This window comes from Oncorhynchus gorbuscha, linkage group LG19 (genome assembly GCF_021184085.1).
Source record: "Oncorhynchus gorbuscha isolate QuinsamMale2020 ecotype Even-year linkage group LG19, OgorEven_v1.0, whole genome shotgun sequence".
Lineage (NCBI taxonomy): Eukaryota > Metazoa > Chordata > Actinopteri > Salmoniformes > Salmonidae > Oncorhynchus > Oncorhynchus gorbuscha.
Window position 1 is genome coordinate 35,272,964 of NC_060191.1, and position 15,460 is coordinate 35,288,423.

At 42.1% G+C, this 15,460-nt stretch overlaps 1 protein-coding gene across 2 annotated transcripts in view; it reads left to right on the plus strand.

Annotated features, from left to right (window-relative positions):
- Nucleotides 1-2,234: 2,234 nt before the first annotated feature.
- The window catches only part of LOC124005921 (rho GTPase-activating protein 35-like), a 97,702-nt gene continuing 84,476 nt past the window's right edge, over nt 2,235-15,460 (plus strand). The window contains exon 1 of one of the 2 annotated variants that reach the window (XM_046315562.1): nt 2,235-2,328. The gene's annotated coding sequence lies outside the window, so the exon portion shown is untranslated. Of the gene's footprint in view, nt 2,329-4,174; nt 4,847-15,460 lie in introns of those variants that run through there. The other variant, XM_046315561.1, reaches the window with a different exon arrangement.

The window sequence follows — 15,460 nt, forward strand, 5'->3', positions numbered from 1 at the left end:
GACCCACTGGGAATGTGATGAAATAAATAAAAGCTGAAATAAGTAATTCTCTACTATTATTTTGACATTTCACATTCTTAAAATAAAGTGGTGATCCTAACTGATCCTTAGACAGGGAGTTTTTTCTAGGATTAAATGTCAGGAATTGTGAAAAGCTGAGTTTAAATGTCTTTGGCTAAGTTGTATGTAAACGTCCGACTTCAACTGTATGTAAGCACAAGCACACATCACAACGAGAGACAACACTACATAAAGAGACCGGAGACAACCACACAGCAAGGCAGCAACACATGACAACACAACATGGCAGCAGCACAAAACATGGTACAAACATTATTGTGCACAGACAACAGCACAAAGGGCAAGAAGGTAGAGACGACAAATATATCAAGCAAAGCAGCCACAACTGTGCAAGCGTGTCCATGATGGAGTCTTTGAATGAAGAGATTGAGATAAAACTGTCCAGTTTGAGTGTTTGTTGCCGCTCGTTCCAGTTGCTGGATGCAGCGAAGCTAAAAGACGAGCGACCCAGGGATGTGTGTGCTTTGGGGACATTTAACATAATGTGACTGGCAGAACGGGTGCTGTGTGAGGATGAGGGCTTCAGTAAGTGTCTCAGATAGGGTGGAGTGAGGTCTAAGAGGGTTTTATAAATAAGCATCAAACATTGGGTCTTGCGACGGGTATACAGAGGTGACCAGTTTACCGAGGAGTTCTCTGTAATCTAGCATGGGTAGGATGGTCATCTGAATCAGGGTTAGTTTGGCAACTGGGGTGAAAGAGGAGCGATTTACAGTAGAGGAAACCAAGTCTAGATTTGACTTTAGTCTGCAGCTTTGATGTGTGCTGAGAGCAGGACAGTGTACTGTCTAGCCATACTCCCATAATCAAGATGTCTCATATAATTTTGACCTATTCCATTATCATTGATTTCTGTTGACCATATTAAACCCCAGAGGAAAGAAACCATAATACTTTTACATTTTTCCACAGTCCAAATGAAACATACATGACAAACTCTCCGACATCATGCCTTCAACCACAAGGCCTATTTGCAGGGTGTAACATAGGCCATTATACAGGAAGACTGGGGCACAACCCTAAATCTCAGCAAAAACAACAAAACACACGTTGTCTTTCACAGCCTGTGACTTCCACACCAAAGGCAAGGAATACACTTTTGTTCCCAATCCCACACCAAGCAGTAACAGAAAGGAGAGTCTGACATTTATGTTACATCCCTTTGGCTGTCTTCTGCAAAATCACGGCCCCTGGGTTTGTTAACTGGTCTGGTGGGTAGCCGATCCGCTGCAGAACATTGTCCAGACAGCTTGGACAGCTCCTCTGTGCTGTGCTGTGCGTTAGGCCGGGGAGGCCGAAGGGGGAGGGCGGTGATTGTCAGGGATTGCACAACTGTGAGTGGGAGGAATGTGCGTGCCCCTGGGACCCAGAAATATTTCAGCTGCAGAGCGAGTTGAGATGGGATAGGGAGAGTAAAGGGGAAACCAAGTAGAAAACATGGCTTCTTCTCTCGTTAGGCTGCTTTGCTGTCTTGTTTTCCAATAGGTTTTCCAAGGCTGTTGTGGCTTGAAATGAATAGGAGCAGATGAAACATTTCAGAGCATTTCCTCAATTTATACTCTGGTTAAAAACCAAACATCGTTCAGAAAGGTCTTGGTCAGAGAGATCGGTATAGTTGGGCCAGCTTGTCGCAGTGAGTGTCCCAGCAGTAGTTCAGTGGTGAAGGAGAAAATGAAAAAACGGGGACAAATTATGAATGGCACTTTGACCCCTGCTAGTCTTGCTCGGTGTGACTGGGGTCTGTGCAAATATTGCCGTGAACTCACTGACTAATATGATTGGACAGCAAGCGGCTTGTTGACTCGGAATGCTGTACTTTCAACTTTGTTTAAATGGAGGATGTTCACCTACAACTTTTAAAATACACAGATCAAGAGTCACTGTTAGTATGTGGACTGTTTCAGGATATTTAGCAAAGTAATTATGATAAAATGTTCTGCCAATAAAGAAAGTTATCCAATACCCAAATGAATACATAACGATCAGTTAGTCACAGCCGGATTTGGATGTGTGTGTGTGTGTGTGTGTGTGTGTGGGGGGGTGCGTGCGTGTGTGTGTGAGAGAGAGAGAAACATGGACAGATTCAATGCATAACAAAGTCCCCAAGCCAATAAACATCGTTTTGAGTTGTAGAACAAAAGCTGAAGAACATAAGCCATCCAGGTACCTTCCACAGGTGCAGGAGTTGTAGGCAAACTCATGGAAAACAGAAAGGAAAATGCCGTTCGCTGCTGCTCATGCTCCCAGGTGATATTTATTTACAACGTTTCGACCCTTAGGTCTTCATCAGGCATAGTAGAACAACAATCATATTTAGTCGTGTACTCTTGGGGAAGGCCATAGCATTTAAGCTGACATGTTATAATCAGGACGACTGAATTCCTCTCAGGTGAAAAAAGTTATTTCCAACAATTCAGTGAACAGCCATTGGCATGAGTAAGACTAGAGGACCGGGAATAACCTTGTTGAGTTTATAGATTTTCTGAATGGCTAAATAATAATATTCTCTTTCCCATTCTCCCTGTGTGCTGGATCAGATAAATGATTAGTTCATGTTGGGAAGTAAGATTTGTGAGTGTCGTACATAAATGATTTATGCACGGAAGTCAGTGAAGCTAGTAAAGTTAGACATCCGTTGCATTTTATATCAAATACATCAAATGCAATACAAGTATGCTATTTAACGGAGTACTTTCGTGGTGAATGCATAACTGACATGGTACTGTGAAAATGGTTTATATCTATAATTGACGAACATGGATACATGTGTTCTACTGCAAAAGTTGGGGTTAATTCTTGGAGATTTATTAAAATTGCACAGACATTTTTTTTGTTGCTGGAAGTGTTTTTCCAGTTCTTGCAAGTTGCATCTAATTTCTTGTCCTAAATGGCATTGACCTCATTTCCTAATTATTCTATCAATTAAAGGCATGTGCAGTTAATGGGGCAATCAGCAGTTGAAACGATAACAAAGCTTTTTCCCAGAAACCCTGTTTTTAGCCAAAGCTGAGGGATGAGGCTGGGGAAATGTAACCACTCTACAATTCATAGACAGAGCTGTGGATACAAGGGCCAACTGTCCATGATATCAAAATTATACACTGAGTATAGCCAACATTGAGAACACCTTCCTAATATTGAGTTTCACACTCCCCTTTTCCAAAGAACAGCCTTCATTCATAAGGAATGAACTCTACAAGGTGTGGAAAGCATTCCACAGGGATGGTGGTCCACGTTGACTTCAATGCTTCCCACAGTTGTGTCAAGTTGGCTGGGTGTCCTTTGGGTCGTGGACCATTTTTGATACACATGGGAAATTGTTGAGCGTGAAAAACCCAGAAGCATTGCAGTTCTTGACACAAACCGGTGTGCCTGGCACCAACTAACATACCCCATTCAAAGGCACTTACATATGTCCATCCTCTCTGAATGGCACACATACACAATCCAGGTATCAGTTTCAGGGTTTTTAAATATCCTTCTTTAACCTGTCTCCTCCCCTTCATCTACACTGGTTTGAAGTGGATTTAACAAGTGACATCAATACGGGATCATAGCTTTCACCTGATCATGTCAAGGAAAGAGCAGGTATTCTTAATGTTTTGTATACTTGGTGTAATTTGACCACGTTTTGAGTTATAGTGTTTTACATGTACTTTGTTTACAAACATTGTAGTATAACAAGCTTATATTTTGCATTCTGTTGGGGTCTGACAGTTAAACTGAGCTCCTGAGGCATTTATATATGTATATATATAGAATTTAGCTTATATATATATATATATATATATATATATATATATATATATATATTTATATATATATATATATATATATATATATATATATATATATTTATATATATATATATTTATATATATATATAAGCTAAATTCTTCAATAATCAATTGGTATATACAAAAATGGATGTAGAAAATGCAGATTGCCCCCTTTAATTAAAAAAAGTATATTATTAATACAGCAAAAAATGAAACCGAATTATGATGACTCACTAATTATTAGGAGAATATAAGCAATTATTGTATTTAGAAACATAATGAGCGTGTTGTAATTGTGTCCATGCGCCACTGGGCGAGACTACAGCTCTCTCTCTATCCTCTCGGAATAGGACGGAGGAGGAGAGGCTATATTCAGGAGAAGGGCCGGGCCGCCATTATTGGGAAGCTGAAAAAAATACACTTACACACGGTCATACATTTGGGCAGTCTGTGAAGCGATACTCATAGGAAACACAACATTTAGGGTTGTAATTATCAATTGAGCACTGCGCATCAACTAACACCGCATATGATGTGTACGCGTATGGGCATATCTGTATATTGGACACAACAAAGGAAATAACAATTGGTCAAAACAACGTGGTGAACCAAGAGGAAAACACAACGAATCGAGTCTTTTCAACGCCCCTCTTTCCTAACGCGAACATCCAGGGGACAAGAAATTGAAGTTCTATTGCATTTTTCGAGATAATTTAGGTGTTTTGTGTCCAAAGGCAAGAAGAGGAACTCCACATGCAGATGGCACCGAAAAGTTAATAGGCTACTTGTGAAAATGGAGTCTTGATTTCAGGGTAAAAAATATACCAAGTGTTCAAAAGGGGAATGTCGATATTTATGTGACTGATCGAGGAGTAGAATTTCCTCTTTGTTAAATTCTCGAGGCGTTGGAAGTGCTGTTTTTGCGAGTTGCGAAGGAGAACGTTGGAGAGAAAGGAGTGAACGAGGGAAGAGGGAGGAATGCTATGGTATGTACCAGTTCATTTAGCCAATGTTTTATTTGGTTAAACGGTTCAAAAATGAAAACAATTTACGTTAACTGACTATGATGGTGTGGTGTGGCAAGGAAAACAATGTTCCGTATAACAGTTGTTTTCCAGGTTTAAATGGGTAGTTGGGAGTGAAGTGGGGGTAATAAGTGAATCTCGTTCAGACAAGGAAAAAATGTGTAGCAAACGGGTTTGCAATCTTTCTGTGTGGACTGGGGCTTGGTCAGGCCAGGCCAAGCTCTTCTGGGAGAATTAACCCTCTTGCGTAAAATACATCTCTAATCTTAATTAATGTGCCCAATAAGTGTACTTTTAGAATATATAATTATCAAAGCGTTTTTCATCTGTGCCAATTACTGGCAGTGTTCTATTGTTTTTCATTCATTTGTTCACAATTACATGTGACTGGACAGAAGGTAGCATTCACTGGCGAAAATGTCTAAAGCAATTTGGAAATAGTGTCCTCATGCCATGCGTAATAGCCCTATGTTATGGGCCGAGAAAGTTTAAATGATTTTTAACGAATAACAAATAAAACCAGGTCTTATGGTTGGCTACGTTACATCACCTAACGATCTGTCATTTCCCCTCTATTCAGGGAGAATTTTGCACTAGTATCGGTCAAGGCCCATGTCAAAAGAGTTATGGACGCATAATATTCGTTAGGTACTGCGTAATAGGTTATAGGCTAGACTATCCTATCGCCATTTCGACATTTTATTTACATGGCAGTTAGTCTTATTTCAAAGCTTCCTGCATAATGCCAATAGGCCCGTAGTATCCCACTAGTAAGGGGCGGCTGGAGTGCAAGGCATGTTTTTAATCCGTCACCATGTTTTGATATTTGTTTCCTACAGAAACTGAACGGTTTTGGGAGGACGTTTTTATGGCCTACCCATCGAAGTGTTATGACCGATTTCAATCTAGTCTACAATTTCCAATTCTATCAAGTTGCATGTCTCGAGTTCGTGCGTTTTCTGTTTTCAGTGAACATTAATTTTGAACTTCAAAATGGAATATAGACTGCGCACCATACCCATCATTGTTTGTGATGCAAGTATTTCGTCCAATAATGTAACTACACAGATAGGGTGACATGTCCCTTAATAAATAGGCATTAATTTGTGCTTGCGCTGAGAATGAGTGAAGTCCGCATTGTGCAGTGAATTTGTCAACTGTTTCCTCTACGGGTGTATGTTGGGTTGCTTTGCCTTTCCTGTTCTCCACTCTGTCAACTGTTTACTACGGGTGTAAAGGCTCTCTGACACATTGACAAACAGCCACGGTTGCTTTGCCTTTCCTGAATTTGTCAACTGTTTCCTCTACGGGTGTAAAGGCTCTCTGACATATTGACAAACAGCCACGGTTGCTTTGCCTTTCCTGTTCTCCACTCTGTCAACTGTTTCCTCTACGGGTGTAAAGGCTCTCTGACATATTGACAAACAGCCACGGTTGCTTTGCCTTTCCTGTTCTCCACTCTGTCAACTGTTTCCTCTCCACTATGTCAACTGTTTCCTCTACGGGTGTAAAGGCTCTCTGACATATTGACAAACAGCCACGGTTGCTTTGCCTTTCCTGTTCTCCACTCTGTCAACTGTTTCCTCTACGGGTGTAAAGGCTCTCTGACATATTGACAAACAGCCACGGTTGCTTTGCCTTTCCTGTTCTCCACTCTGTCAAACTGCAAAGGCTCTCTGACATATTGACAACAGCCACGGTTGTGTTCTCCACTGTCAACTGGTGTCCTGTTCTCCACTGTCAACTGGCTCTCTGACATATTGACAAACAGCCACAGTTGCTTTGCCTTTCCTGTTCTCCACTCTGTCAACTGTTTCCTCTACGGGTGTAAAGGCTCTCTGACATATTGACAAACAGCCACGGTTGCTTTGCCTTTCCTGTTCTCCACTCTGTCAACTGTTTCCTCTACGGGTGTAAAGGCTCTCTGACATATTGACAAACAGCCACAGTTGCTTTGCCTTTCCTGTTCTCCACTCTGTCAACTGTCACTGTTGTATTTATGTCTGCCAGTTATCACGTTCGAGACGGTCTTGTAGTTAGACACACGTCTAGTCTTTCACACATTTTGTTGAATTGTAGGCTATTAGGGCCTATAGATTTTTCTCTCGTTTTTTTTAAACCAATCTCTTTGCATTCAGAGGTCCGAGTTAAGTCGGACTGTTTTGTAGTTCTTCAGCCATGTTTTGATAATATTGGATTTCATTTGTTTCGTTTCGAGGAATAGTCAGATGGCTATGTAACATTATACAGGCCCACGCAATAGAGGAATTTGGTGACCACAGACAATTGAGTTGAAATTAGCCCGTTCCTCGGCTAAGGTCAAGTAGTCAAAAGTTTATCGAACCACGACGTGTGTATTTGGTGAGTTTGCCCTTTGGAGAGTTATTTGCACTGCTATAAAACAAAAACAAATCCTGGTCAAAAGAGAGGCTGTGGTTGACAAATCAATCAGTGGAGGCGGATGGGAGGAGCTATAGGAGGATCTGCTCATTGTAATGAATGGACTGCATAGCACATATCAACCATTGAAACCACATGTTGGACTTGTTCCGTTTCAATGAGCCCATCCTCCTATAGCTCCTCCCACCAGCCTCCTCACAGCCTACCTATTTCTTATCATTTGGCGATTTATTATTATATACTTTTAAAATAGGCCTATTGAAGTACTGTATTAGACATTTTACACAGCAAGTATGACAACACCATTATGGAGTTGTTGGCATGGGTGTCAAGAACTTTCCTAACATGATCATCCCCCCCACACACACACTTTTACACTATAGCCTCGCGACTTCCTAGTACTTCCAGTCCGTTTGAGTAGTGAATTGGTAGGCTCCCTTGTCAGATAGTAGGATCTGAGTTGACCTTCCACCACCCGGGGTCTGTGATATGGAGCGCCTGCTAAGAAAGGAATGCTGGAAGGGTTTGACCTGCTCTGTGCTAGGGGCCCGTAGAGGAGTCCGAGCAGGAATAATAATTCTAATAGATTTATTTTGTATAGTGCTTTTCATTACAAACAAGATTCTCAGTCTCCGAACACATGGATGGATGGATGGATGTATGGTGGGAGGGATTAAGCTCTCATTCCTCCCTCTGTGTGAAGAGGAGAGGTTTTGGTTTTATTTGAGGGAAAGTTTTAGAGGTCAGAAGAGGAACCACAGTGCCTTCAGAAAGTATTCACACCCATAGACTTTTTCCTACATTTTGTTGTTACAGCCTACATTTAAAATGGATTCAATTTAGATTTTATCACTGTCCAAAACAAAATACCCCATAATGTCAAGGTGTAATTTTGAGTCAATAAGCGTTCAACCCCTTTGTTATGGCAAGCCTAAAAACGTTCAGGAGTAAAAATGTCCTTAACAAGTCACATAAGTTGCATGAACTCACTCTTTGTGCAATAACTGTGATTTTTGAATGACTACCTTGTCTCCGTACCTCACAAATATAATTATCTGTAAGGTCATTGCCTGGTTAAGTAAAACATTTATGTGAATTTCAAACAAATATTCAACCAAAAAGACCAGGGAGGTTTTCCAATGACTCACAAAGAAGGGCACCTATTGGTAGATGGGTAAAAAAAATTCAAAAGCTGACATTGAATTTCCCTTTGAGCATGGTGAAGTTATTAGTTCCACTTTGGATGGTATATCAATACACCCAGTCACTACAAAGATACAGGCGTCCTTCCCAACTCGGTTGCCGAAGGAGAACGCTCAGGATTTTCACCATGAGGCCAATGCTGACAGTTACAGAGTTTAATGGCTGTGATGGGAGACAACTGAGGATGGATCAACAAACATTGTAGTTACTCCACAATACTAACCTTAATGACAGAGTGAAAAGAAGGAACCATGTACAGAATAAAAAATGGTTGTATAGCAATGATCAACAACCAATTTGACAGAGCTTAGAAAATGGTCCAATCCAGGTGTGCAAAGCTCTTAGATTTACCCAGAGAGACTCACAGCTGTAATCGCTGCCAAAGGTGATTCTAACATGTATTGACTCAGGGGTGTGAATACTTATGTAAATGAGATATTTGTGTATTTCATTTTCAATAAATTTGTAAAAATGTCTAAAAACATGTTTTTACTTTGTTATTGGGTATTTTGTGTACATGGGTGAGGAAACAATTTAATCAATTTTTGAATTCAGGCTGTAACACAACAAAATGTGGAATAAGTCAAGCTATATGAATACTTTCTGAAGGCACTGTAGCAGGCTCTCAATACTGCATCATTGGTCGTGCCAGAGTTGTATATGTGGATTTCACTTCCTCCTTGAGGCAAATTCCAAAACCTGCTCCAGACAGGAGAGTAAAGGTGGACGTGTAGAATAATCTTCTGCTGTGTTGGTCCACGATGGCCTTCTATATCGGAAAATGGATGACTGAACATTTTCCTCGATCTCAATAAACCTCATAGGAAAGACTCACTGGACACTACACAAACCCATGTGTCAGACTCATGCAAACACCACCAATAGCATGGAGCTGCTATATGGTAATACTCTAAATACTTTACCCGTATTTAAATTCTACATTCTATCCAGTTATCGATATACTCTTCTGAGGAAGGGTCACAGGCTACATTATCCCCCTGAATTCAACTGCACTCTTTTGGCTAGTTGCTCTTCCACTGAACCGATCACAAACCCGCTTTTGGTTTTGCCACTCAGCTAGCCTGCCTCTCTGCTCCCAGGTAACGTATTAGCAGTCAGTACTTCCTGGTCTCCGCCTGATTGGGCCCTTTGCGGCGCAGACACACCTCACCAGGAAGCCGCGTCCCTCACAAACAGCGGTACCATTTGCCTCGAGCAGCAGGCCCCTCCGCTCTCCTGTACCCGCTCGCCATTGCCCCTCCCTGGGTTGCAGGTTGTGCCGCGAGTCCTTGGTCCGCCTCCTCATCCACACACGGCGGAGAGCCCAGGCCATGTCATAGACATCAAGTCCTGGGACGTACTGATTTGGGTCGATACAGACGGTGATTAAAAAAAACGTTCTACGGGGGCCTCGTCACACGTGTCAGGGGAGAGGAGCACCAGAGGTCTTCAGCTTCTCTAGGAGCAAGGGCACCTCTCCACCTTTTGCCATCGTCCTGTTTATTAGCAGGTCCTGACCATCACAATACACCTGTAAAAGCTGTTCAAGGCTTATACTATACATGCTGTAAATAACGAGGTCCACTAGTTCCGAGGCCTCATTTCCCCATCTACTAGCCCATACAGCCATGCACGTTCAGTCCCTTTGGTTCTGACAATAACCAATCAACGGGTCTAACATCTATTGTCCAGCCTTCGGTAAAGACTAACATCATGTAGTGTTCAGATCACAATTCGGCTATAAGCAAAATCAATGCACACTTCATGTATTGTAAAATCTGTTGTAAAATGTATTTTACGGTTTCAAAAAAGTTTATTATAAGATATATTACTGCCTTAATTTTTGCTGGACTCCCACGAAGAGTAGCTGCTGCCAATGCATGGGAATGCATAATAAATACAAATATTGGCCACTAAACCCTTAAATCTATCCAACAGTAACCATGCCACATCTCATTAAGTGACGATGAAACACTCTGGTTTCTCAAACCACCTTGCCTCTGAATGAAATTTTCACCTGTTCATTCACAGATCTCACATTCCCGCCAGCCTAGGGAGACGTCATATTTCGTGGGAATGTTTCACAGAGCGAGAGCTGTTAAATCGTCCCAGTGTCTTACTAGGAAAAGTGATGTTGAAAAGTTTGATTGAAAGTGGAAGCCAGTGTTTTGATAGGAGAGCTAATTATAGACAGCAGCTATAGAATTTGTTGGCCAGATTACAGTGGCTCCCTTCTGAATGGCTGCCTTGTTTGAGACCCGAGTATAAGGCAGGGGAACGGCAATAAGAGACCATTTTTTTATCTGAACCATTAGAAAGTGTGCATGTGTTGAATTGCTGATTTTTATGGATGACGATAGCTTGTTACAAAGGAGTCCAGGTTCTTGTGCTGGTCCAAAGTCGGTTTGTTCTGTTGCCTTTGAGTGGTCAAGGCCAGACTTGGGGAAGGGAAAAACTGATTCCATTGCAGCAGAGGGGAACATATCAAGGTTTTATAGAGTTGAACAATAACTAGTCCTGTCCTGCAGAAGCCTATATACGCAATGTTTCCTAGAAATCCTTGTACTCCCGTAAGCCTGTAAAATATTTCACAGGACATCAATGAGAAAGTGGATGCAATGTCTCCTCTTATCGATCACAAATCCCCACCCCTCCCTGAATTGCAAAGATGGTACATACCCACATTACAAATACTGCTATTGGAGAGCTCCAGTGAAAGGTATGGGTGAGCTGTTGTGTGAATAGGGGTTATCAGCCTTTGTGAGGGCAGTTTGAATTGCCCGCCATGTCCTGGGTGACAAAAGGGGGCCATGATGTTTCGATGAATGGTGACCATGGAGATGGAGGCCCAGGATGTGGGCCACTGTTCGCTGCAGTGCTCCTCGAGACAAGATACAATTGCAAGAGGGAGAAAGGGGAATGAAGGAGATTAGAAACGAGAGCAAGAGAAAAAGGAGTGATGGAACGGGGGAAGAATGCAGGATTTAGTCAACAAGGAAAGAGAACCGAAAGGAGTAAAAAGCGAGGGAATGAGACTCGGAGCGAGGGGGGGGAAGTGACTGACAGAGAGATGCACATTTAGTGAGCTGTTCCAATGATGTAAGACACAGTTGTCCCTTTAGGCTGTGTTCCTGGTATGTGCCCCCTCAGTTCTGTGCCAAGGGATCAGCAGTCAATGGCAACCGTCAGTAACCCTGCTGTCTGGCTATTGGCCACAGGGGATTACTCAGCACATTCAGCCGAGGCTATGAGTAATGCTGGCGACTAAGATGAGGGCTCTGAACTACAATGGGCAGGACCAGAGATGCAGACATCCAATGGGAGTTCTCTAACGTCTCTTTTCTGAAGCATTCTTTGGCCCGATTGACAGCAAATCTGTGGTTGTGAGCGACTGAGCCAGCTGTTTTATCTGGGGCACTTTGTTTCTGAGAGGCTAGAGACCCACAGGAGCACAGTGGAGTGCGAGATCAGGAGAAGAGCTCTCAGCGTATTCCACCCACACGGAGTTAAGCAGGCTAACCCGGAGCACGTGTGTGTGTACCTGCATGTGCTTAAAAGATCTTATTTAAAACAAAATATCGCTCCAATATATTTTCTACATATTTTAAAATCTGGTTTGAGTCGTTTAAGTTTACACTGAAAACATTTGACCATCCCACCGCTGCAAAATGAATATAGGGGAAACACTGGAATAGGACTTTTGGGTGTGGAATTGGGCCTCCTTTTCTGAGATTTAGTAGAATCAACGGGGGATCGGTCCCATGTGCTTTCTGAGTTTGGGGAGACCTGCTTTGGAGTAGATCCCGAGTCAATAGAAATCCATAGACTCTTCTAGAACATGACCTTAACTGAGGTGTAATTTGTATTATCTGTTCCCAGCATCTGAGGGGATTCCAGGTTCTCTTATGTGCTGTCACCGCAGGAAGCATTGTCTTTTATTCTAACTGTCTGGTACGTCGCTACACCTGCAGCACAGAGAGAGCGCGCTGTTCCACTTCCACCATATTCTAATTAAAGGTGACAGGTTTAATCACCTACTGATAAGCTGCCAGGAGAGGAGGGAAAAGAGCCCACAGATGACTAGAGGCCTTAAACAGCCACTCTTCTGAGCTTAGCTCTTTCTTTCGATCGCTCTCTCTCCCGCCCCCACCTGTCTCCCTCCAGCACTCCGCATCTCTTCGTAGAATCGGGGTGCTACATTAGTGTCAGCAGTGGTTCAAGACAGTGGAAGGGCACCACCTTGTCACAAGGCGTTAGTGTGGGATGCCATTTCGGGAGTTCTCGTGACCAGTATGTTGCCCTTTACCACTTCCCCATTGGCCCAGGCAGACTGGAAGGTGAGGGGCACACACAGGTTTCATATCAAACCAAGTGTGACTTTGTGTTTTATGTTGAAGGTCATTTCCATGTAAAATGACCCATGAGCACCAACGTGAAGTTTTATAGGAGCATGTCAAATGAAAGTCTTTTTGGGGAAATAAAGGCCTAGATATGTTTTTCCATCGAAAAAATGTGGTATAAGCAAAGGCTTTGATTTCTGGTCACACAGATAGGAGGCGGGGGGGTCTTAAAACATACTAGTAAAAATTGTGTGCCGCCCTGTGGGACTCCCGATCATGGCCAGATGTGACACAGCCTGGGATCAAACCCGGGTCTGTAGTGACGCCTCTAGCACTGCGATGCAGTGCCTTAGACCACAGCGCCACTCGGGAGGCCCTTCCACAAGTTAAGAAACTTTGCTTAGTTGAAGAAATATTGTCTTAAGGTTAGCTTGTTAACTGAACAAGGCAGTCACACACACACACTTCTTATGAAACGAATAGGCTGGTAAGTGCAGCACAATGCACACTACACTTAATCAAAGACCGTACATGTGAAGATGGGCAGAAACTGTTTCTCCAATAGAAATCCCGATCACACTTGTGGGCGACGTCATGGCTTGTCACTTTCATGAGGTTGGAGTAATAACATGCTCAGCTACTTAAAAATATTGTCTCGAATCTAGATTGTGCCTTTAGATATAGAGAGAGATTCTTCCCTAGTTGTTCATTTTCACTTCACTCATTGACTTCACAAACCCCGGCCTGGCCTGATTGGTCTGTTACATAAGTTTTACCGGAAGTCCCACAATGTTGAGCCTCTGGGTTTAGAAACTATATGACTTACTGTTGCCAGCTTGGTAAAGCAATATCTTGCAAGATTATTTGAAATACTTAAATTCACTCTCCATTATCCCACACTGCCACTGCCAGTTTGCTTGCTACTTAACATTTGCTTAACCGTTCGCGTTACCATTTACCAGTAACAAAACCTAGTTAGCTAGCTTCACTGGCTCTCAGCAGCTGCTTCATTAAATTAATCCATTGAGATTTAATTATAATGTTGCTAGCTACACTAGTTATCTTGTTGTGGCCATCTGGCTAGTATCATGGGCGGAGGTGCTGGGTATCTATCGGCAATACGATTTTTCTTGTGTCTGATAGGGCTGGGCGGTATACCGTATTTTCCAATATACCGGTATTGCTGCATGGACTAGTTGGGGTTTTTACTTGAAAGCTTGCTTTGTTAAATGAGATACGTCCCGCTTAAATCTTGTTAGCCACTAATGCTAGTCGCTAGCTAATTAAATGTACTGAGTCAGAGCAAATGTAATTAGCGATACAGCCTGATAATACCAGTGACGGTGTAGACCTAAAACACTTTATTACGTTTGTAAAGTTCTATTCATTATAAAAGCATAATCTTGAAGGGCATAACATCGATAAATCGTTAAAAAAAACAAAGAAAATATATCTGACCACAACATGGAAGAAACAAAGTCTAGGAGGAAGGTTAGGCCAGCCTATGGAGATGAGTCTTAAAGTGGAACTGATACCATTTTAACAACTTTCCATAAATGAAAGAAACGGGTCATTGGAGTACTGGTCTTAAAGATCAAATTCGCAATTAGTTTCAAAACCAACTTTCATAAGAGTTTAAAATGGTTTATATTTGACTCAAAATTCCATTTACGCAGAGTAAGGCACTGTTGGCAGAATTAAATGGATGCAGTCAATGCATGACTAATAAAATTCCCCAAGAAATGTGACGCACTAAGCTACTCATTTAATCGAACTTGAACGACTGTTAGCATACCTCTTTAGGTGTCATTCAAAAAAAGCAAGCTGTAAATCCCATTCAATTGTGGATTGTTATGGGACTCGGGTCGGGGCAGGCTGCAGGAGGCAAAGCAGGCTTGCTACTACCATCTATTCACAATGCAATTTTTGACCAAAAAAATTAAACCCCCTTAACCCACCATCCCCCGTGCCACATTTCTTCTCATCTGGCTCAGGCTAACATCGTTGCTGTCGTGCATAGGAAACCGAGGGAGATGGAGCCTACTTTTTTGGTTGTTTGATCAATGGGTCTTTAAATTAACCAGAAGTAAGACTCCCATGGTATTTTATGTATTTGCAAAAAAACATTAAGCTTTCTTCTTGTGACTTTTGCTACTGCTTTCTAAACCAACTATCTAAATAAAGTTCTGCTGCCTGTAAACACAGTCCAGTCTAGTGCAGCAGCAATTGCAAATGGAATGTTACATGCGTGTATGGCATGGCCTATTTAAATATGGGGCGTACTCAAACTGTGATTTGGTTATGGCGCACCGGTCTGTGTAGAGCGGCCCTGGACAAGACTGGCAAGTTTTTAGTTTTTGTTTACTGCAGTGTCTTAATTGCGCAAAACCACAGCGGGTTCCCTATTCATATTACTGTAGGACTTTCACAAATACCCAACTAGATGTTATTTCAAGACATTCTATGAATGTATGAAAACATCATGAAAATGAGCATATCTATTTGCTTGCTTGTCGCAAAAATAGAAGCGGCCTATTCGTCCCAAGGGTGTATATGAAGATGGTAAAGTCACACTATGCAGAAATTGCTCTGCCGCTTCAGGGTTGCTAACATTCTAATAGTTAGCCTCATT